General features: G+C 51.2%; 1 long non-coding RNA gene across 2 annotated transcripts; it reads right to left on the reverse strand.

Annotated features, from left to right (window-relative positions):
• On the reverse strand, window positions 1-18,170 carry LOC128900134 (uncharacterized). 2 transcript variants are annotated; one of them, XR_008463211.1, is made up of 3 exons: window positions 17,895-18,170; window positions 12,430-12,522; window positions 1-220 (listed from the first exon to the last, which is right to left on the reverse strand). It is a non-coding gene; the product is annotated as an uncharacterized LOC128900134 (long non-coding RNA). The 2 variants fall into 2 exon arrangements; XR_008463212.1 differs by lacking the exon at window positions 1-220 and adding an exon at window positions 5,160-5,283.
• Window positions 18,171-21,046: the final 2,876 nt, after the last annotated feature.

A 21,046-nucleotide genomic window follows, 5' to 3' on the forward strand; every position in this document is an offset into this window, starting at 1 on the left:
TCACAGAATCACAGAATCACAGAATCACAGAATCACAGAATCACAGAATCACAGAATCACAGAATCACAGAATCACAGAATCACAGAATCCAAAGGGACCTCTGGAGATCATCTAGTCCAACTCCTCGGATATACTCTCAGGGTTAGTTTTTCCATCCTCACGGGCAACACCAAGTCCCAGCCCCTCCTTCTCCCAGGTCTTTCCAACTCTGTATCTTTCCTGCTGGGGAAAAAAAAAAAAACCAACAAAAAACTTAGCCAAACACTTCTTGCACCCAGTGCTTTAGGAGCCAGGTGCAGGAGTTGTTTCTCTTTATTGGGCCATGAATAAAGCCAGCTGCCACTTCCCAAATGAAATCCTATGTCTCGCACACCAAGTCCAAGCTAAATTTAAGCACCAGATCCCACGTTACGCGTTGCCCTCGGCTTCGTCACTCCCTCCTGCAGCAGCTTTTTAGCCAACCTGTTTAATAAACGCAGCAGCAAATGAAAAGACCTTGCATTACTCAAATGACAGCTTGGCCTGTGGTTTGGTGTTTTGTTGGGTTGATTTTTTTTCCCCACCAGGCAGGCAGTGATTAAAGTAGAAAAAAATGTTAATTTATACCGTTGCAAAGCGCGGCGCAGCTGGTTTGCTCCGACCATGAGCATGGCAGCTATAAAGAACAAAGTGAGCAGCAGGGGGGCCGGGAGGAGAAATCGCTCCGAGGAGTTAAGCTAATAAGCAAGCAATGCTGGAAGGTGATGAGCGGGAATAAAACCAAAGCGTTAACATGCAATTTTCGGATTTGTAAAACACTCTGATTACACGAGGAGGGCTCGGAGGTGCCAGGCTCGACGTCACGCTGCAGCCACCGTGCCCACGCCAGTGGTAAAAGCGACATGGAGAAGAGGAATTGCTCGCTCCTGCGGTTCGATCGCACTCCAGCGTCTTCCTGGGTCAGCATCGGTCTGCAGAGCATCACTTCTAATAGCACAGGACAGAGCGGGCCTCCACAAACCAGCGTTATTATCCCCTCGGGACTGACTGATGCTCCAGCCTCCGCAGCTCCAAGCCCCGCAATTTAATTAGAGAAGGTGGGACAGCATCGCCTTCCGCTGGGTATTCGCGAGGTCTGTATGTGCCCCGAGTTTCTGCCTCTTTCCTTGCAGCTCCTAAAGGCACAATCAATTCTGTCTCCTCCCACCTCTATTCCCCCACTTTTTAAACTGTCTTGGTGTCTCTTTTCTGGCCACTTCACAGAATCCCAGAGTGGCCAGGGTGGGAAGGGACCTCTGGAGGTCACCCCGTCCAACCCCCGGCCAGAGCAGGGTCACCCAGAGCAGGTGGCACAGGGACGCCTCCAGGCAGGGTTGGGATGTCTCCAGAGACGGAGACTCCCCCACCTCTCTGGGCAGCCTGTGCCAGGGCTCTGCCACCCTCACAGCAAAGAAGTTCCTCCTCGTCTTGAGATGGAACTTCCCACGGTCAAGTTTGTGCCCGTTACCCCTTGTCCTGTCCCCGGGCACCACTGAGAAGAGCCTGGCCCCGTCCTCCTGACACCCCCCCTTGAAGTATTGATCAGCGTTGATAAGATCCCCCCTCCGTCTTCCCTTCTCCAGACTGAAGAGACCCAAATCCCTCAGCCTTTCCCCATCAGAGAGATGTTCCAGTCCCCTCGTCCTCTTGGTGGCCCTTTGCTGTCCCCTCTCCAGCAGTTCCCTGTCCTTCTGGAACCGGGGAGCCCAGAACTGGACCCAGGGCTCCAGATGGGGCCTCCCCAGGGCAGGGCAGAGCAGAGGGGGAGGATGACCTCCCTCCACCTGCTGGCCACGCTCTTCTTGATGCCCCCCATGATGCCACTGGCCTTCTTGGCCACCAGGGCCCATCGCTGGCTCGTGGCCATCCCGTTGTCCCCCAGGACTCCCAGGTCTCTCTCTACAGAGCTGCTCTCCAGCAGGTCACCCCCAACCTGTCCTGGTGCGGGGGGTTATTCCTCCCCAGGGGCAGCACCCTGCACTTGCCCTTGTTGAATTCCATAAGGTTTCTCTCCGCTCAACTCTCCACCTGTCCAGGTCTCTCTGGATGGTGGCACAGCCTTCTGGGGTGTCAGCCACCCCCCCCCCCCGAGTTTGTGTCACCAGCAAACCTGCTGAGGGGACACTCTGTCCCTTCATCCAGGTCATTGATGAATATATCGAAGAGGACTGGACCCAGTACTGACCCCTGGGGAACACCACTCGTCACCAACCTCCAACTAGACTCCGTGCCCCTAATCACGACCCTCTGAGCTCTGTCCCTCAACCAGTTTTCAATCCGCCCCACTGTCCGTTCATCTAACCCACACTTGCTCTGCTCAGCCTCAGTGCTGGAGGATGCAAACACACAGAGCTCACTCGGGTTAAAAACCACTCCCCACAGACACGGTGAGACACCTGACAGCTACCGCTTGGGCAAAATATCACTTATAATTTGGGCTAGTACATGCCAAAGGGTACAGAAATTGCCGGGCTTATAGCCCCAAGAAAACAGGTTTTGCCAGCAGAGAAGTTATAATTGCAAAATGAAGTTGTTGCTCATAGTTGGCAGCTTTGCCTTTTCCCAGCTTTTTTTTTTTTTCCCACCAAAGATTATTTATTAGTTCATAAAACTCAGGAAAATGGGAGTTTGATTCCATTTTCTATGCAAGCTACGCTCCCTGCGGCGCTGGATAAAACCCACTGGGGAAGCCGCAGCCCCAAAGAATCGTTCCAAAACACTGAGTCACTGCAGTGGTCTCCGTTAAAAAGCCCTGCTAATTAACCCACAGCAAACAACAAACTCATTACGTGGATTCTCAACCCTAAAAATAGATAAAAACTAAAAATAACCTTGATCCCGTGGCCTGTGTCGGGTCCGGAGCTACATCTCCATCTGGGAAATGGGGATGGAGGTGCTGCAATTTTCCTCTTATACCCATTTCTCACTCAGGTCCTAAGGTTTAGTCTCTGCCACATATATTTAAACCCTTGTTGCGAGATATCTGGCTAAATATGATAAATAAGAAAGCCATGGGGATTCAGAAATTATCCACCAGCTTGGGCTCCAGTTTGGGGGAAAACCAACCCTCCCCCTTCATTCTCAAGAGGGGTCAAGATGGGTTTAATTAGCCATAAATTATTCCGAGCATATATTTTCCTTGTTCGTTTGGGTTGGTTTTTTTTCCCCCCCTCCCGCCTTGGTTGTGCATATTTTCTTTTTTTAAAAATCCAAAGCTTCTTGGAAATCCCCAAGCTTGTTACGATCCGCCCAGAATGGGAGCCACTGCCATCAACCAGCCGTAATTTCATCCCCAAACGTTCCCCCGTGCAATTTGCTCCACATTTTCCAGTGAAAACTCCGCAGCAGGATCGACCGCCTCGGCACGACGGGTAGGATGGATCCGACGTTAAGCAGCATCACCAAAGGAGCTGCATCTTTCTGCAGTAGGTCACAGCAGATAACCCCAGAGAGATTTTTGCAACTCAGATGCTCAACGCATGAGTGGTTTAACACCACTAACACGTCGCCTGGGAACTGGAGAAAACTCGAGGCCACGGCTTGTAAGGAGACGCACAGGGTCTTTCCAAACTCCTTCCCACCAACGCACAACCAACCCTAGACCCACACACTCCATCCTACAGCAACAGATAAATCCGAAGCCTCTAATGCAATAAAACCCCTCAATTTTGAACCTCTGGCTCAAATGCCAGAGCAACGTCTGGTTTCTCCCCCACCGCACAAGCCTGATTTACAGCCCTGATGATAATTAAGCATCGCTCAGCCCAGCCATACGACCCTGCTCTCATTCCCAGGCCTTCAAGTAATCAGGGACCTGAAAAATACCCTCCTGAGTATATCACAGGTCCTCAGTATTAGTCCCCAGCACTAGCGATAAGGACTTGCTGCCCAAAGCCATGGTAGAGGATGCTATACAGGGACAGCAAGAACCTATAGAAGTTTAAAAAAAAAAAAAAAATCACTACAAAAGTCACATACCCAGAAAAATTTGTCCTTGCCAGTTGAGCACCTCAACTAGAAACATGGAAATTGGCCTTTTCCCTCTTGGAAAAACCACGTGCCGCAGCAGGAGGTTGGGTTGGGCAAAGGCCAGTGCTTTGCCCATTTGAAGGTCTTCTGCACAGCCAGGGCTTCGGGGCTGGCTTTTCCTCTGCAGGGTCTCAAGGAAGCAGCGTGCTTCGTGGAGGTCGTGCTCAGCTCCACGGGCTACAACCGCGGAGTGAATTCATTTACGTTCCAGTAATGCCGCAGCTCTGCTTTATCACTCCCCTCTACCCAAAAGTCTCCCAGGCGTAGCTATTTCCTAGGCACTTGAGACCTAGAAGCAGAAATGCCGCTTCAACAGCTTTTTTAAAAAAAAAAAAAAAAGTCTTTTTAGGTCTTTTGCACCTTCTGGAGCCGAGCCTTATGTCTTGGATGTGGTGGTGGTGATGATGATGACGATGACAATGACTCAGCCATAAAGATGAAGAGCAGGGAAAAAGTGATCTGAATTGGATATTACTCCTTACGGAGCTTTGGCACAAAATTAGAACCGTGCAATGGCTGAAAACAACCCATTGCTCTCTATCCTCACCCAAAAACGTATTATTTAGGTGGATTTAAAAGCTTTTATACCTCAGCGAATCACAAGACACAAGCGTAAAAGAGCCCATTGCCTCCCAACTACAGAATCCTCCCAGCTTCAGCTCCCTTTGAGCCAGCAGGAGATCCTTTAACACACCTTGAAGGAGCATCCGAAGCCACCACAAGCAAGTACGGCTAACAGGGAAAAAGCCAATCCCTTTGCTAAGTTGTCCTAAAGAGCCAAAAGCTAAATTTCAGTCCAAGCAGCACAGAAAGCGACCTTAACCCTCCACAACTGCAGCGTTAAACACCCTGCTCCACCACACCAGGGAGAGAAAAGCCGTCGTCTCGTGGTAGAAACCAAACCTGGCCACGAGTCAGACAGATAGATTTCGGTACAAGTTGCAAATGTGAAGTGTTTACGAATCATATAAGCCAGATTTTACACATAGACCCAAAAATCTCCGCATGCCATGGACCTATAGGCGTTACTGGCCACCACCTCACCTCAAGATCATAATCTGGGTGTGATGCTGTTCTGCCAAAGTCGCTGTTTCCCTCTGTACACGTTGTTAAAAGCCAGGACAAAACCAGCTCCCTCCAGCTCCTCTTTGCACCAAGTCGCAGCAGGATCCACTCATTTGATATCCTGGCGAGAGAAAGGACTTACAGCCAGAAACACGTGGCAACACCTGCGGCTGTGGGAACATAAAGAAAAATAAATCAGGGGAAACGAGAAAAATCTCTGTTGGCCAAATAAATGCATCAGATTCATTCCACCTCCAAAATATTGCTTTTGCCGGGTGGTCACAGCCCAAAACCTGCTCAGAGACAGCAGAGCAGGAAAAAAACCAATGCAATAAAGAATCATCTCAGTTGTCAGTGCCTTTTAACTCCTATTTAGTGCTGCTCACTTAAGTTTGGGAGTCCCCAAAATCAACCGGAGGCTCCGAGGGGACACCAAAAGGCACATTTGTGTGTACCCAAGCCCCAAATAAGCAACTGTGTTGTGTTACCGCCGCGCATGTCCTCGGGAGAGCAGAAAGCACGTGAATCCACAGATGCCCAGCATCCACGCGCTGAGCCTAGGTTAACAGCCAGCTCCAATTTCTCTGTGGTAAACGCGTAAAATTTCTTTAATCCCTCGGTTGCCGCTTCCTCGGATGTGTCAGTCACGCTACAAGATATTTTCAGGCCAAGCATGAGGAAATTCGGACTGAATAGCTTATTGCTAAAAACAGCCATTCTGCCTTGAGAGTCACCTTCCTGCAGCCTCTGTCCTGCCCCGGCTCCAGGGAGGGAAAAGCCTCCCAGATTACACCAATTTGCTATTTTAAAAGCATTTTGGTATGCAGCAGCAAGAAGTTTAATTCAGCTGCTTGCTACCCGTGGTCTCCAAGGGCACCAGTTCTGTGGTCAAAGATCACGCAAGGAGAGAAGCGCTCGGTCTCCGCTCCCCTCTGTGGAGGTGTTTGCATGGGCTCGGAGAGTCTGTGCCAGATGATAACGCACAAGCAATGAAATCAGGCCCAAAAAAAAGTGCTATTTATCTTATTGGTAACAGTCCTGCTGCCCCCAAACCCTTCCACACGTGAAGGACAGGAAGCAGGAATTGTAGCATCATTGAGGTTGGAAGGGACCTTTCAGATCATCGAGTCCGACCGTTAACCCAACACCGCCCAAACCCCCACTACCCCACGTCCCTCAGCACCGCGTCTGCCCGGCTTTTAAATCCCTCCAGGGATGGCGACTCCACCACTACCCTGGGCAACCTCTTCCAATGCTTGACAACCCTTTCCGGGAAGAAGTTTTTCCTAATATCCATCCTAAACGTCTCCTCGTGCAACTGGAGGCCGTTTCCGCTCGTCCCATCGCCTGTTCCTTGGGGAAGTGGCCGACCCCCCCTGGCTACCCCCTCCTTTCAGGGAGCTGTGGAGAGCGAGAAGGTCTCCCCTCAGCCTCCTCTTCTCCAGGCTGAACACCCCCAGCTCCCTCAGCCGCTCCTCACCAGACTCGTGCTCCAGAGCCCTCACCAGCTCCGTTGCCCTTCTCTGGACACGCTCCAGCCCCTCAAGGTCCTTCTTGTCATGAGAGGCCCAAAACTTCATCCAGGTGGAGCCACCTTCCAACCTTACTCCTCCCCTTAACACTTGAGTATCACCCAGACCTGAATTTCGGCCCCAAAATATTAAATGACATTTCGTTTCTTTGACTTCCCCCCCTGGCCCTTACACCCCAAAACGACTGCACCAGCTGCTTTAGCTCTGGATCCCCGCGGCAGTCGGCGATGCTCACTTGATCGACGCGAGCACAGGCCTCACGCAGCCAGGAAAATATGGACAAAATAACTTGCAGTCAGAGCTTCAGAAACGTTTACCATCCGAGGCAGAAGCGCCGAACGCAAAACGAGTCGTCCAAGCAGCCTTCCCACCAGTGTTCCCCACTGCAACCCAGTACGGACCCCGATAGCGCTCGCACAAAGAGATGCCTCCTGTATTTGGGCTTTTAAATAATAAAAACGCTGAAGGTTTTATAAATCTCTAGTTTTATAAGTCTCTTCTAAGCCAAGAGACATCAAATCCCGATGAGCCTCCGGACAAACACGCCAAACATATGTTTAGCCACATTGCCGGAGATTAAATCCTCAATAAGAAAAGTGGGTTCTAGAGAGAAAAATACCATTTAGCATTAAATAGAGGTTTATCTGTGGGGGAATGCCATCAAAGGTACCCGGGAGGAGTATTAATTGCCATTAATGACCAGCTGGACGAAAACTCCAGCTACTAAGATAAATTAGAGCTGCAAGTCATCTATGTCAGCGCTAATCAAACCTTGTCGGATAAAACACAGCCGCCGAGCTCAACACTGTGCAGCTGCGAGGGCGGCTGTTTGCGAGATGCCTGCCATGACAAAAAAAAAAAACAACACAAAAACAAAACCCTCTTTTCCAAAAGAAAAATAATGATTGGCATTAATTCTAGTATCCCTGCCCAATCTTGAGCAGGTGCTGGACGAGGTGGTCCAGAGGCTGATTCCCTTTACAATGATATTTTACCCGGTCTCAGCTCAAACTCATTGCACAAATGACTCATCTGCTGCCAGAAAACCAGCGGCTGCAGGCTCTATTTCCTACAAAGGAAATAAAAGGCAGCTTTGGCCAAGGACAGAGCAGCTCCGCTGGCCCAAAACCCCAGCGGACACCGAGGGATCCGAATATCAATACAATATCCGCCACCTGCACTTCCTCAGAAGTCAGAATTTAAGTGGAAAACATAAAAAGATGACTGTGTCTGCCTATACCCCCCCCGCCACCTCCCTCCTCCGGCCGTTTCCGCCTCCCCTTCGATCCGTGCCCACCCCAGAAGCCTTTCCCAGGCTCGAAAACCATGGAAATAATTAAGGTCTTTTCTATCTCTTGCCTTCAGGAGCTTTATCCATCCTGACAGTTGTTGGAGCTGCTCCTGATACAATTATCTAATCGAGCCCTGCCTCCGGCAGCGTGCGCCGAGGAAGAGGAGGCAAAGCCCAGGTGCTCCGGGGGTGGCACCGAGGCGCTGGCAGGTCCCCTTTGCCACCACCCTGCCCTGACACAGCAGCGTACGAGCCACCGCAGCGTTTCCCCCGCACGACTGCGTGACAACGAGGTGTAAAGTCGCACGCAAGCCATAAAGATTTCCAGAGCACAACATTTATTTTGTTTTCTCCCTCCCAGAACAGCAAACCCGTGGCTTAAAGGCGTTTTTCTCCCATCCGTGCTGGCCACAAGCTTCCAGCCGTGACACCGTCTCATTTCTTGGCCTCGTTACAACCCTAGAAGAAATTAGGTGGAAAATGCAAACTCATTTACAGGTCGTCGGGGTTTTTTGGCCCTCAAACCAGGACACAGGTATTTCTGCTGTCCCGCAACCCTGCAGCCAGGATCCCCAAGGGACAGCGTCTGGGCACCGCTTCCCTTTTGGGAAAAACAACCAACCACCTTTTTTTTTTTTTTTTTTTTTTTTTTTTTTTTTTAAGAGCAAAGCACATCAAAGCACAACCCGCCGGGAAATAACAGCGCTTGTCTGACAACACCCAATCCATTTAAAATTTGGCAATTTCTCAAACGCCCTCGGGAAATGCTTTTAAGGAGGGAATCCCAGGCTTTAGCTGCACCAGTCAACTATTTATAACCCTGGGGTTTTTGGCATACCCAAAAAAAAAAAAAAAAAGAACCCCAACCTAATCACGCTGCAGGAAGCCGTAACTAACCCAGGAGTTTTCTATGGGAATTCAGGGCCGGCACACTCCTGCCCAGCAAACGTCCAAACCCTGTCTGGCTTAACGTCCACAACATTTCTACTCATCCCAAGCACTGGTTGCTACTCTCAAACCACATGGTGCAATCGCTGGATTTCTAGGAATCAAGCTGCAAGCTGTTCAGGGAAGACGTGCACGGAGCCCGAGATTTGCATGGAGCCCAGATGCCAACAAATCCCCCCCAGATTATCCCTAAATTTCCCTTGCAGCAAGGCCAGGAGACTCCACATCCTCTCCCACCAGCTCCGTGCTGTTTCCCTTCCACCCCATCCACCATCCCAGCAACGAGCCAAGGTGAGGCACATCCCCTAATGAGCTTTTAATTACTTGGCAGCACCCTATCTTGGAGCATACGCTTGCAAACGCATGAGTCAATGCCCAAAAAAAAACAACCAAGAGGAGGAAAGGAGAGAGGCAACCCCAGCAAGATGTATTCGGGTTTCAATTGCTCAGAGCAATCATCCAATTTAGCCGACTTCATTTCATTTGCACGCAGCCGAGAGCGCGGGGCTGCTTGCGTTACGGATAATCTCCGCTCTTCATTTAGAGCGCTTTTGGCAGACGTTGCCGGGTCGAAATAAAGCCTTCATTTAATAAAGAAAAGGCCGACACTTGGAAGCACGCAGCGCTCTCGCCGTAACGAGGAGTTATAGCGAGCGGAAGAGCAGCGGAGGCGCGCGGCTGTTTCTTTGGGTGCTCGTGAAAGACTGGAACTTTGAAATAATTGTCTCAAAGCTTGCTTGAGAAGCTTCTGCAAACGGACGGCAGGCTTGCGAGCTGGTAAGAAGGTTGCTCGTATCTCTTTAGCACCTTCTGCAGACCATCCTCTTGCTTGCCAGTCACCACCCAAGACTGCCATCAGCTGAAGATGGTGTGTTGCTCCCCCCAGCTGGAAAGGGGGTAGCCCTCTGGCTATCAGAGTGGCCAAACCCTGACTAGCCCCAGGGCCCACCCAAGCCTGTGGTGTTAACTCCAAATCACTGAAGCCAACCACTGCCCAAACAGCAAGGGGGCAAGAAAAGCTTATACGGCAACCGTGTAAAATGACAATTAGCTGGGCAAAGGCCACCGCCACGCCGATTGGTCAAGCTACAGATCGACCTGGGCTACAGCTGGCACGGCAACCCACCACAATTTGGGAATCGGGGCCAAGATCCCCACCACCATCAACCACGGATCAGGGCGACGCCCCTGAACTGCTGGAGGACCGCCGAGATGTTGTCGGGCCTGCGGTAGTGACCGTACTCTTGCTACGCTCCATAATAGTGCTTCGCTTTTCTGCCTTTCCTCTACTTCTGCCTTTACTCTATCGCTTGAGCTTGCGCCATGTCCTGCAATTAGGGAATAACATTCCCTAATTCACCCTAAATTCCGCATCTTGAAATTGCTGCTGCCTTGCTCCAGACCTGACCCTGCTACACGTGGAAGAGCAGGAATATTGCAGCCAGCTTTGGGGGCACCAACAGCAGAAGGACACGGAGCTGTCGGAGCGGGGCCGGAGGAGGCCCCGGAGATGCTGGGAGGGCTGGAGCCCCTCTGCTGTGGGGACAGGCTGAGAGAGCTGGGGGGGTTCAGCCTGGAGAAGAGAAGGCTCCGGGGAGACCTTGGAGCCCCTTCCAGTCCCTAAAGGGGCTCCAGGAAAGCTGGGGAGGGACTCTGGAGCAGGGAGGGGAGCCATGGGACGAGGGGGAAGGGTTTTACACTGACAGAGGGGAGATTTAATTAGATATTAGGAAGAAATTGTTTGCTGTGAGGGTGGTGAGCCCCTGGCCCAGGTTGCCCAGGGAAGCTGTGGCTGCCCCATCCCTGGAGGGGTTCAAGGCCAGGTTGGCCGGGGCTTGGAGCAACCTGGGCTGGTGGGAGGTGTCCCTGCCCAGGGCAGCGGGTTGGAATCCATGATCTCTGAGGTCCCTTCCAACTCTGACCAATCTATCATTCTATGAAATTAGGAGCAGCTTTGCTAAAGCTGTAACAATCCCGCCCCAAATCCTGCAGATCACCCTCCCCACCACCTGCTCTCCAACAAGCCCTGGTCATTTGCTACAGGGAAAACATCAATAAACTCATGCTCAGCCTAGGATTGTGTTGCCGTAGCTCTTGCTGCCAAGACCACAGGACCTGCGATTTCTTTTTAAGTACAAAAAAATAAAAAAAAAAGGAGCTTTTCATCTTCTCTTTGGTCTCCAGTGCTGCTGCACACTGGCACAGAGGTTGTGGCCGGCGATGCCTCAAGCTTTTCAAAAGGACCTGAACACCTTCCTATTAAAAGTGCCCTCATGAGAAAAAAAAAATAATAAAAAAATAGAGAGATTAAAAGCTTCTCGGAAGCGGAGATTTAACAGCTGTGTCCATCTCCAGCGAGAGTATCTGAACCTTTGGGCTCCCGCATCTCGCAGCTTTGGTCGAGAGGCTGCTTCCAGGAACAGGGGCTTTTTTTTTTTCCTGCCCCCCAACCCTCTAGATGTTATTGAATTCACTGAGATGATAACAGCCAAGACGAGATCAGGTCCCCAAAGCTCCCGTCTCCAAGATGCCCACGGCTTGCAAGAAGGGAACAGAAAAAGGATTTGCAGAGATGCCTCTCCTTTACAGAGAAGCTGGAATAGGGGCCAGCAAATAAATAAATAAATAAAAATACATCACACATTTCATATTCTTTCCTTAATTCTACCAACTCTTTCCTACAAGGACGCTGGCTAATTTGCCAAAAAAAAAAGTTTGCCCCGTCAGCCTGACGCACCCAAATAAATCCTATTTTAACTGGATTTGTTCCTTCAGGTGGTTCGGTGCCAAGGGGGTAAGGTCAGCCTTGCCGTCTACCCATCCTGGCATTGCTTGGGTTAAACGCAGCTTAACGCGGTGCCAAACACAAGGAAAAGCCACCGGGCTGCTTCGTATGCTTTAAATCCCTAAAACACTGCAAGTTTGGCCCTTGGAGCACGCTGTGTTGTAACCTTCAAGGCAGCTTTTCTCAGCTGCCAACGGCAAGACCAGCAACGCCCGCAGGAACGTGCCAAGAGCTGCATCCCACGCCACCCAGCCGTCCTCGAGCCTTTTCAGCCCGAAATCCCCTCCCCCCGCCGTGTCCGTGGGGATCATGCACTTCTCAGGCCGTCGCATGAAACTTTAATACTCCAAAAGCGTTTCCTCCCGTCTTTCAGCACAAAATAGTAAATAATTGGGGCAGGCGGCACAGAGACAGCGGCACACGCGGCTGTAGACGCCAGAAACAAGCAGCTGGAGAGCATCAGGAGCAGACGTGTCCCCCCGGCTACCGAGCACTGCTTCGTCCCTTTAATTAAATAGCGTACATTGGTACGAGCTGCATACCTTTTTCCTTAATTAATTCATTTACCACACCAGACCCTTCTGCCTTCCGAGCGCCACCTCAGTTCCCTTATGTCTTCCAAGAAGTGATTTTGAGAAGAATGAAAATTAAAAAAAAAAAAAAAGAGGGAAAGAAAAACCCCACAATTTAATTTCCAGTAGCAAAAGTCCACCTGATTTTCCTCCTCGAGACACATTTCTGCCCTGCAGTAGCTCCTCACCTTTTCACGTCGCCAATTCAACCGCTAATTCCTCTCTCCCCATCAGCCGCTGTCAAGAATTATCCCTCTTCCCCTCTTTTATTGACTTTAGAGCTGTAACACAAGAGTTTTCATACTCAAACCGATTGCTCACCTCTCATTCAATTTGGCCAACACATCCCTAGCCGCGCTTATACAATCTCAACCAAATTTCTGGCCGGAGTTATTTATGGCCATCAGCACAAATTGCATTTGGGGAGGGGGAAGAGAAGGGCACAACCACCGCTAAAATAGATTAACCGCTTTTTTTTTTTTTTGGGAAGCAGCAAGAAAGCAAGATGCAGTTTAGCTTGTGCTAAAACACTTTGGGCAAGTTTATCCACTTACGGCTCAGCCGGAAAGAAGGGCTTTCCAATCCATGCGTACCTCTGGCGACTAGCCCACTCCAAATTTGTGATAGCCACACCTCCAGCCCCGTCGCCTTTGCAGTTCGAGGCTCCACAACACAAACCCACCCAAAGCTCTGGTCCTCCTTGAGCCCCAGCATCCCTTTGGAGGATGTTTAGCCTTAATTTCAAGTCGGCATCCTTCCCGCACGCGTCCTCAGGTCCCCCATTGCCTCCAATACCGAGGATTTACACAGCAAACATCCCTTTCCTAACAGCTCACCACACAAAAAAACCCCACTTTCTCTCCTGGAAGGTTGTTTCCCAGCAGCCTCAGTATTTCATCCACGAAATAACAGCGTGAAATCCCAGCCGGGCAAGCGAGCTGAAGACAAAATACACGTGAGCAACAGATCTGCTGCGGGAGAAGGGCTTTTTGCAGTTATTTTTGGGGTAGAACAATACCAGCCAATTAAACCACACCAAAAAGAAAAAAAAAAATAAAAAGCCATTAAAACAAGAGTCAACGGTTTGCATACAAAAAGGCTGCACCAGAGAGTTGTATTCCTCGTCTAAAAGCATCTCTGGCTGCTTTTATTTGCACAACTCGCTCTCTCCGGCCCCTGGGGTCAGAAGGTTGAAGTTTCATATGGAAATAGCCTTCTGCGAGGAAGCAGCTCGCTCTCTCTCGAGTCTTCTGGCAAAAGCCGATCTGAATCTCCCTTAATATCGCATCCTTGCAAAGAGGATGAATTAAGAGGTTTGGGAATTGAAAATAGTTTAATTAGCTACTGCTTGGTCTAGGGCCCAGCTCATTAATTCATCGACAGCTAGGGAGAGCTCGCAAAGCGGATTTTACTGGAGGAGATAATCATTTGTAACCGCAAATATCACAATGATAGCATCACTGCCGTCTTTTTTTTTTTTTTAAACATAGCAAGCAACAACTAGAGCTGCAAGAGGTGCCTGCAAAACAAATTCCTCTGCGACCATCATCTGGATCAAGTTTGCCAGGGCTCACCAGCCCCAGGCACGAAGCATTAATAAATTTTACAAGCCCGCTGTTAAATTCACCCACTTTACAAGAGTCATCAGAGCCAAGTTATAGGTGAGCCACAAAACTTGCATTGAACTATTTTTGTTTAGTATTTGCAAGCGTTTACTCTCAACCGAGCTCCTTGTGCCACCCAAGCTCCATGACGTTGGGCTAATTGCTGCTGTTAGCACTTCCAGCCAGGGGGAAAAGAAGGCTTTTTCTCCCCAACTTTCCTCTCCCCACACAAGCTGCCGGTCTCCAGCTGAGCCCTTCACCCCCGAGACCTGCTTTGAAGCTTTGCAGGCAGGATTGCCGCTAAAACACGGCGCTTTGGGCTGGCACTGGGCTCCCGAGCAAATTCCCCAGCCCAAGAAGCGACCCTTGGGCATGACGATGAGCTAGCAGGTAGCTCAGCTACAAAGTTGGAATGTCCAAGGGGATATCGTTAATTTTCCCAGCTCCAATAGCATGAGGGTGCTCAAACAGGGCCCCAGAGTGGTGGGGAACTGCCATCCTTGGAGACGCTCAAAGCCACTGAGGCATGGACCTGCGCAAGCTCATCTAGCAGCCCAGCACTGAAACCTTCAGGGTCTTTCCCACCCAAATGGTTTGCAATCCTGAGGAAAAGCTGGAAACAACTTCCCTGGAGCTGGACACATCGTCATTCAGCCCATGCATTTAATGATGTTTATCTGAATGGGTCCTTCAAGGCCTCTTAGGCTCTTCTCCCATGGAAAAAGGTGACACAGCTGGAGCAGCACACCTGGAGGAGCTACCCCTGTGCTGCATTTGAGGTTGGTCTCAGCACAGAAACGTGGGTGAAGGGGGAGGAAGAGGTAAGAAAACACAGAATCATCCAGAAAGTCTGCAGTTCGCAGCTTTCAGATGCAAAACAGAGAACAACCAGAATCCCAACACCACGGGAAAGCATCTAAGAGGAAGACAACCGCGAAGAGCCCAGAGACAGCACAGTCAGAAGACACCAAGTCTGATTTCACCTCCTGCACTGGTCACTCAAGGCTCCTCACCTCTCCACATCACAGCTGCGGTGGCTGCTCAGTCCTGTGACAGAAGCTAAAGCCAAAACCTTCATGTTTTCAACTCAAGGGGGTCTTGCACATCACTGCAGGCCGCTTCCTGGGGGGGGCACCCGGCTGGAGAAGCAAAGCCAAAGCCACATTTCAAGTTCGACAAGACAGAGGTGGGACAAGCCCCACCCTATCAGTTCCCAGAAGATGTTTCGGGGGGGGGGGGGGGGGGGGAGAAAGAAGAGGAAATGCATCTCCCCTCGGGCTGAAACACACCTCCAAGCCAGGTCCGCTCTGGGGTGCCCACAGCCAGGTTTTACACGCTTTCCTTTACCACCAGCCACCCCTCGCAATGCCGGGAGTGTTGCTAGGACACCTGCGCCAGGCTTCAGCAATTTTGGGCTGAAGATGTGTCAAAGAGCAGCAGGAGACTCTGAAAAAGGAAGGAGAAATTAAGGAGCAAGCTGCCAGCAAGGAGTATTACCTGCTTGGATGAGCCCGGCGCTCAGGGATGCTAACACCAGCTCCGCTTCTCCCTTCCATTGGGAATTGCTCTTTATTTGGGATAAAAGACTGAGAGGAGGCTGGACAGTCTCTACGCGCTTGAGCAACTACCAAAGCAGCACCAGTTCCACCTCATCCACCCCTTAAACCTGCGCACAGGCTATTTTTGATCCCATTAACACTTTGAGGTTTGTTTTTTTTTCATAGAATCATCTCGGTTGGAAGGGACCTTTCAGATCATCGAGCCCAACCATCACCCCAACACCGCCCAAACCCCCACTACCCCACGTCCCTCAGCACCGCGTCTGCCCGGCTTTTAAATCCCTCCAGGGATGGCGACTCCACCGATGCCCTGGGCAGCCTCTTCCAATGCTTGACAACCCTTTCTGCAAAGAATTTTTTCCTAACATCCACCCTAAACCTGCCCTGGCGCAACTCGAGGCCATTTCCTCTTGTCCCACCGCCTGTTCTTTGGGAGAATAGACCGACCCCCCCTGGCTACACCCTCCTTTCAGGGAGCTGTGGAGAATGAGAAGGTCTCCTCTCAGCCTCCTCTTCTCCAGGCTGAACACCCTCAGCTGCTCCTCACCAGACTCGTGCTCCAGACCCCATCGTTAGACAGCTAACAGAGAGAGACAAGGGGAAACCCTTCCCTTTCCCGGTCCTTTGGATCCCTCTCTGCAGCTCAGGAGTAAAGAGACACAACTGCCATTTCCACAGCAAATTGCCCCTCCATCAGCTCTTCTTGTTGGGTCATGGCTGGTCCAGGCTCATCCCCATCCTAGTCATGACTGTTGGGCAGCTTGGCTTAAATAAAGCGAGCCAGGACCTTTGAGGCTACCAGTAGCTGCTACCCCTGGGTACATGCTAAATGCTTTACACCCTAAATCCTGCCCAAAGTCAAAGCCCCACAGACCCCAAACTGCTGCGCTGCCAGCTCTGAAGTTCAAAGCAAAGACATTTTGCCTGAGGCAGGAGAAAAGGCTTTTCAACTTCCACAAAGGCTTCTGGAGAACACAAAGATGGGTTATTCACCCACGCAGCCAAAGCGTTAGGTTGGGCATGCCCAGCCTAAAAGCAGAGTTAGAGCTAAGCCTAGGTTTGAGCCTGCTTCCACCTGACACGGAGAATGAAGCAAATGAGGGGACAGAGAGGAATGATCCCTGCAACGGACTCCCCCAAGGCAGCTTTCAGGGAGAGGGGGGAAGCTAAATTGAAAAGAAATTTCATCAGGGAACACTTTGGGCCAAATCAAGTGTTGCTGTTGAGAACCTGCATTTCATGTAAACAGCAGAACTAACACCGGCTGGATTAAATCAGCAAATAATTGCCAGGAGCGGGCTGCTCAGCAGCCGGGCCCCGGCTGAGGCTAGTTCAGCATTCGCAGCCAGCTGCTAAATCAAAGCCGTCACCAGCAGTTTGGGATGGCTCCTGCAGGAACCTGCTTGTCAAGTCCCTCCTGCTTCAGCATTTTCCTTCCCCTGATTATCGTGGCATCACATATTGTACGGCAGCAAACGAACCCCTACGTTTTATTTTGCTAGTGTAGGTTTTGCTCGCCCTTTCCCCCCCCGCTCCATAATCCCAGTTATTTTCTCCTCTCACACTCCAAAACTGAGGACTCCAGCAGCTCATTGCCGCTGCAGGCCGCTTTGGAGTCACAGCACTATCGCTGGGTTAATTATAAGGCAGGATTTTAAAACCCCCTCCCAAGTCACTTAACGTGGGGCAGATCCGAAGCTCCCCAAAGCTTTTCTCTGCAAACCACATCTCCCCAAATTCACAGCTCTCTCTCCTCGCCGTTCCCCCACCGCTACATCTATAAAGGCTGTGATTTTGGCAGCCGTACAAGTCTCCAGCATAATTCATGGGGTTTTGGCCACCACGACCTACAGCCTCAGGGTTCCACAGGGATGCGGAGCTGCAAGAAACCCCCCAAGTTTCTCCTCCCTCTTCTCTTGCTTCTACAGCCCAGGGCTGCTGCGGTCGCACAAGGACCCTATTGCGGTAGGGACGCTGCAATGCAACAGTTTTAGATGCTTTTTAGCTCACATACGGGCTTAAATCCATACTTAAGAGCTCCCTTGGTCTAGGAAGCTACAGAAGTCGGCACCGGCATACAGCAAACACACAGCGCTCCCTTAGTCACCAGCTTAAGGGTTACATTGCTGACGGCCACCACGTAACACCGCTCTTGCTGGGACAGGAGGTGACTTACAGAACAGACAATCAACCAAACAGCCTCAAAAAACTCCTTATTTCTAAGGAAACCATTCAATGCGCTCCTTCTGCGAGGTCAGGAAACATTAAAAAAAAAAAAAACAACAAAACACCAACAACAGAACAACACGCTCTAAAGGGCTTTGCAAAGATTTCGTACCACCACAGCACTGCCCGAAACACAGGATCTTGAAAACCCAGCGCCCCTCGCATAGCGCAGGCTTCCTCCTCAGGGAAATAAATCCCACTTCAGAGCACTACAAACAAGGAGACTTCACCCGCCCACTGCTAAAAAGCATAAAGCAAACTTACAGTTGGCAAACACACCACTTTGGAGCCACACAACCTTCACCCACCCTGCTTTTCAGCTTCTCCAAAGCACAAGGAACTCCAGCACAAAGCTACCTGGGAGCAGGAAAAAAAAAACACTCATTAATTAACAAACCACCCCAACCTGGGACACCCCAACCACCTGCCAAATGCAACCCCCGAAGCCAAGCTCAGCTGTGCTCAATTTAAAGCCGAGGCAAGAGCACGGGGGAAGGTGGGGAGCTTGGAGAAGTGTATGTTTGTACAACCCGTCTTGCAGGAGGCGGCTTGTTTCTGGGGCTTTTAGATGGTATGATTTCCAAATTAGTCAGGAGGAGCAGGTTGGCAAAGTGAGTTATTTCTGCCGACTGATAGCTAAGCGCCCCGGCGCTGCTCGGTGCTGTGGAAAATGGCTCGTGTGGCTCCTCGCTGTCTCTTCTGCGCGCACAAGGGCACGAGGAGAAGCTGCTTCCCTGCTCTGCTTGAGGGTTATGCCAGGGCAGATGTTCCCTTCTGCATCCAGCTGTTTTTGGAAAAGACACTATTGCCTTGCTGGGTGCAAGCCGCTGTCCCCCACTGGTGCCAGACCCCAAATTTAAAGCGCAGCTTGATCCACCTGTGCTTGTTTTACCCAAGGAAGAAGCCATGCGAATGCTTCGGCTGGCAGAATATTTGTGCTCTTCAGCCACGTTTTGGGGAGGTGGCAAATCTTCAACCTGCTCCCGGTGTTGCTCATACCCAGCTTTGTGCGATGGGGAGATGGGGTCCAACCCCCAGCCGGGGTGGATGGAGGAGCCAAAACCTCAGAAGCTGGAAAAACACCCTTCCTGATGGTTCCCTGAGGGACGAGGCCCGTTTTTCCTCCCAGACAACCGCGCTTTGCACGCCCTTGATGTTACACCGGCCTCAGGGAATCTGTTGGGAAACCTGTAGCGTAAGAGGTTCCCGTCCTTCTGGAAAACACAACAGGAAAAGGCAAGGTTTTCTCCAGCTGCCTGTTACAAAGCCTTTCTCTGTGCTCTGAAAGGGCTGGCGATGTAGGTGAAGGTATACGAGCGTCCCCGGGGAAAGGAAGGAGGGGGCTGCTTGGAACAGCCCAGTGCCTTCACGCCCCCGGTAGCACTGGCATCTTCACGGGGACCCGCCAGCATTAATTAGTTGTGCGAAAGCTTGCAATAATCTATTTGGTTTTGCCGAGCAATAAATACATCTGTTCTCCCCCGCGCAGGTTTCCGTCCTAGGATTGATTGATTGATTTATTTCCTTCTTAATGCAGTCTCTTCCAAACGAAAGAAAACGCATCCTTTGGGTGAAATTCCCCCCCCCAAAAAACTACCCAACGCTCAGCAGCCTGATCATGCCGATACGCACATGCCCCTTCCAGAGCCTGCTTTGGTCGAGACGTCAGGCTGCATTCCAATTCCTTGCACGGCAGCAAGGAATTGAACGGGGGAAAAAAAAAAAAAAAGCCGGTTCTTTTCAACAGGAGCACGCAAAGACATCGCCCTCTTTTTCCACAGGGGGAAACTGAGGCAGGAGGCAGGGATGTGCGCTCTCTCGGCGGTTCTTGGGGTAATACCACCCGCTTGGAGCAATTCGAGGCTGGAGGGAGTGGGAAAGGGTTTGCTGGGGTGGGAAAGGATTTGCTGGGGTGGGCTGAGACGGCCATTAACATTGTCCCCACCCGCCAGGGTGTCCCCTCCTTTGGGGACCACCCTTTGCCAAATTTATAATAATGCCCTGAAACAGCCTGGTTAAGCGGGGCCGGGGGGGGAAATTGGAAATGCCATCACAGGGAGCCTTCCCTAGCCCCACCAGGCTGCTCGCCCATTCCTCCTCTTGCATTTTTAGGCAATGCTGCCATCGAGTGGTCCGGAAGCATCCGGATGTCGGAAGAGCCGGACCCCCAGACCGGCCTGGACCCCTCTGCGGTCACCCAGGCAGCCCCTGGCTGCTGGAAAAGCAGAGGCCCTGGTTGAAATACATCTCCTCCTTCACCCATCCCAGCCGTAAAAAGCTCAGTCTCACTGTAACAACTGACCTGGTGTTGGGGACGAAAGATTTTCAGTCCCTCGGGCTTCCCTAAGGGGCGGAAGAGCCGAGCATCCTCCCTCCACAATGCTCAGCCGAGCAATTCAAACCTGGATTTCTCCCAGTTTACGGGGAGCCGCAGCTTTCCCTGAGAGCGGTTCCTCCAGCTCAGTGCTCCTCTGCCACCAATTTGGGAGGCTTCATCCCGAAAATGCGATTTAGGGACATCCTTTAGCAAACCGGAGGGACGCGCTCAGCTTTCCAAGGCGATTTTCCTCTTCATTGGTGCCCTCCGAGGGAAAACCAGCTCTCCTGGCAGGCAGCAACACAGTTGTTCTTTTTTTGCCCACGCTTGGCAATAACACAACACTGGAGGAGTAAGTTAAAATCACCCCTGTCTGATGGATGTTATAAACCCGGACTGTGGGACGGTGCAAATCTCTGTTTGCAGCTTAATTAGGCACCAACCGCTTATTCACGGGAGGAAAGACTTTTTGCGGGGAAGGTTTCGCCAGCCCAACAGGAGCTGCGTTTGCTTTATGAGCGAAGGGGCGCTAAAAGGAAACGTCCTGTTTGCAGCGGTCGGAATCCGGTCGCACCGGAGCAGGAAGACCTTTTCCTTCTTTGAGAAGTCAAACATTTGCTTTGTTCGTCGGGGATGCAAAGCACTCGCCCACCACAATGTAAAGCCGTTTGGAGAAATTCCATGGCTGTTATATTGGAAAGTTTCCGAATAGATAATTATAATATAATATATAAAATATATAAGCTTTTTTAACAGCGTGGTTTAAACTCCTGGTGACTTTTTAGAGCCCATTTGGCACAGATGCCGGTCACCTCCCTAAAAAAGAATGCAAATAAGGAAGATTTTGAGGGCAAAGAGGTTGGAGAGGGGATGAGGAGGCGTGAAAATGGGGGGCGAGGGGGTACAGGGAAAGCTGGGGGCTCCTGCCCGCTGGGGGGAGCGGGGGGGGCTGCAGCTCCGGGCCCCGGCGGAGCCCCCCCGGGCAGGGCAGGGGGCCGGGGGAGGGCTCTCGGTGCCGGCTCTGCCCATCGCTCGCTGGCACCGCCCGCCCCGCTTATAAAAGCCCCGATCGCGGCTCGCTCGCCGCAGCCGGCTCCGC

Source organism: Rissa tridactyla, chromosome 20, assembly GCF_028500815.1.
Source record: "Rissa tridactyla isolate bRisTri1 chromosome 20, bRisTri1.patW.cur.20221130, whole genome shotgun sequence".
In the NCBI taxonomy this organism is placed as follows: Eukaryota; Metazoa; Chordata; class Aves; order Charadriiformes; family Laridae; genus Rissa; species Rissa tridactyla.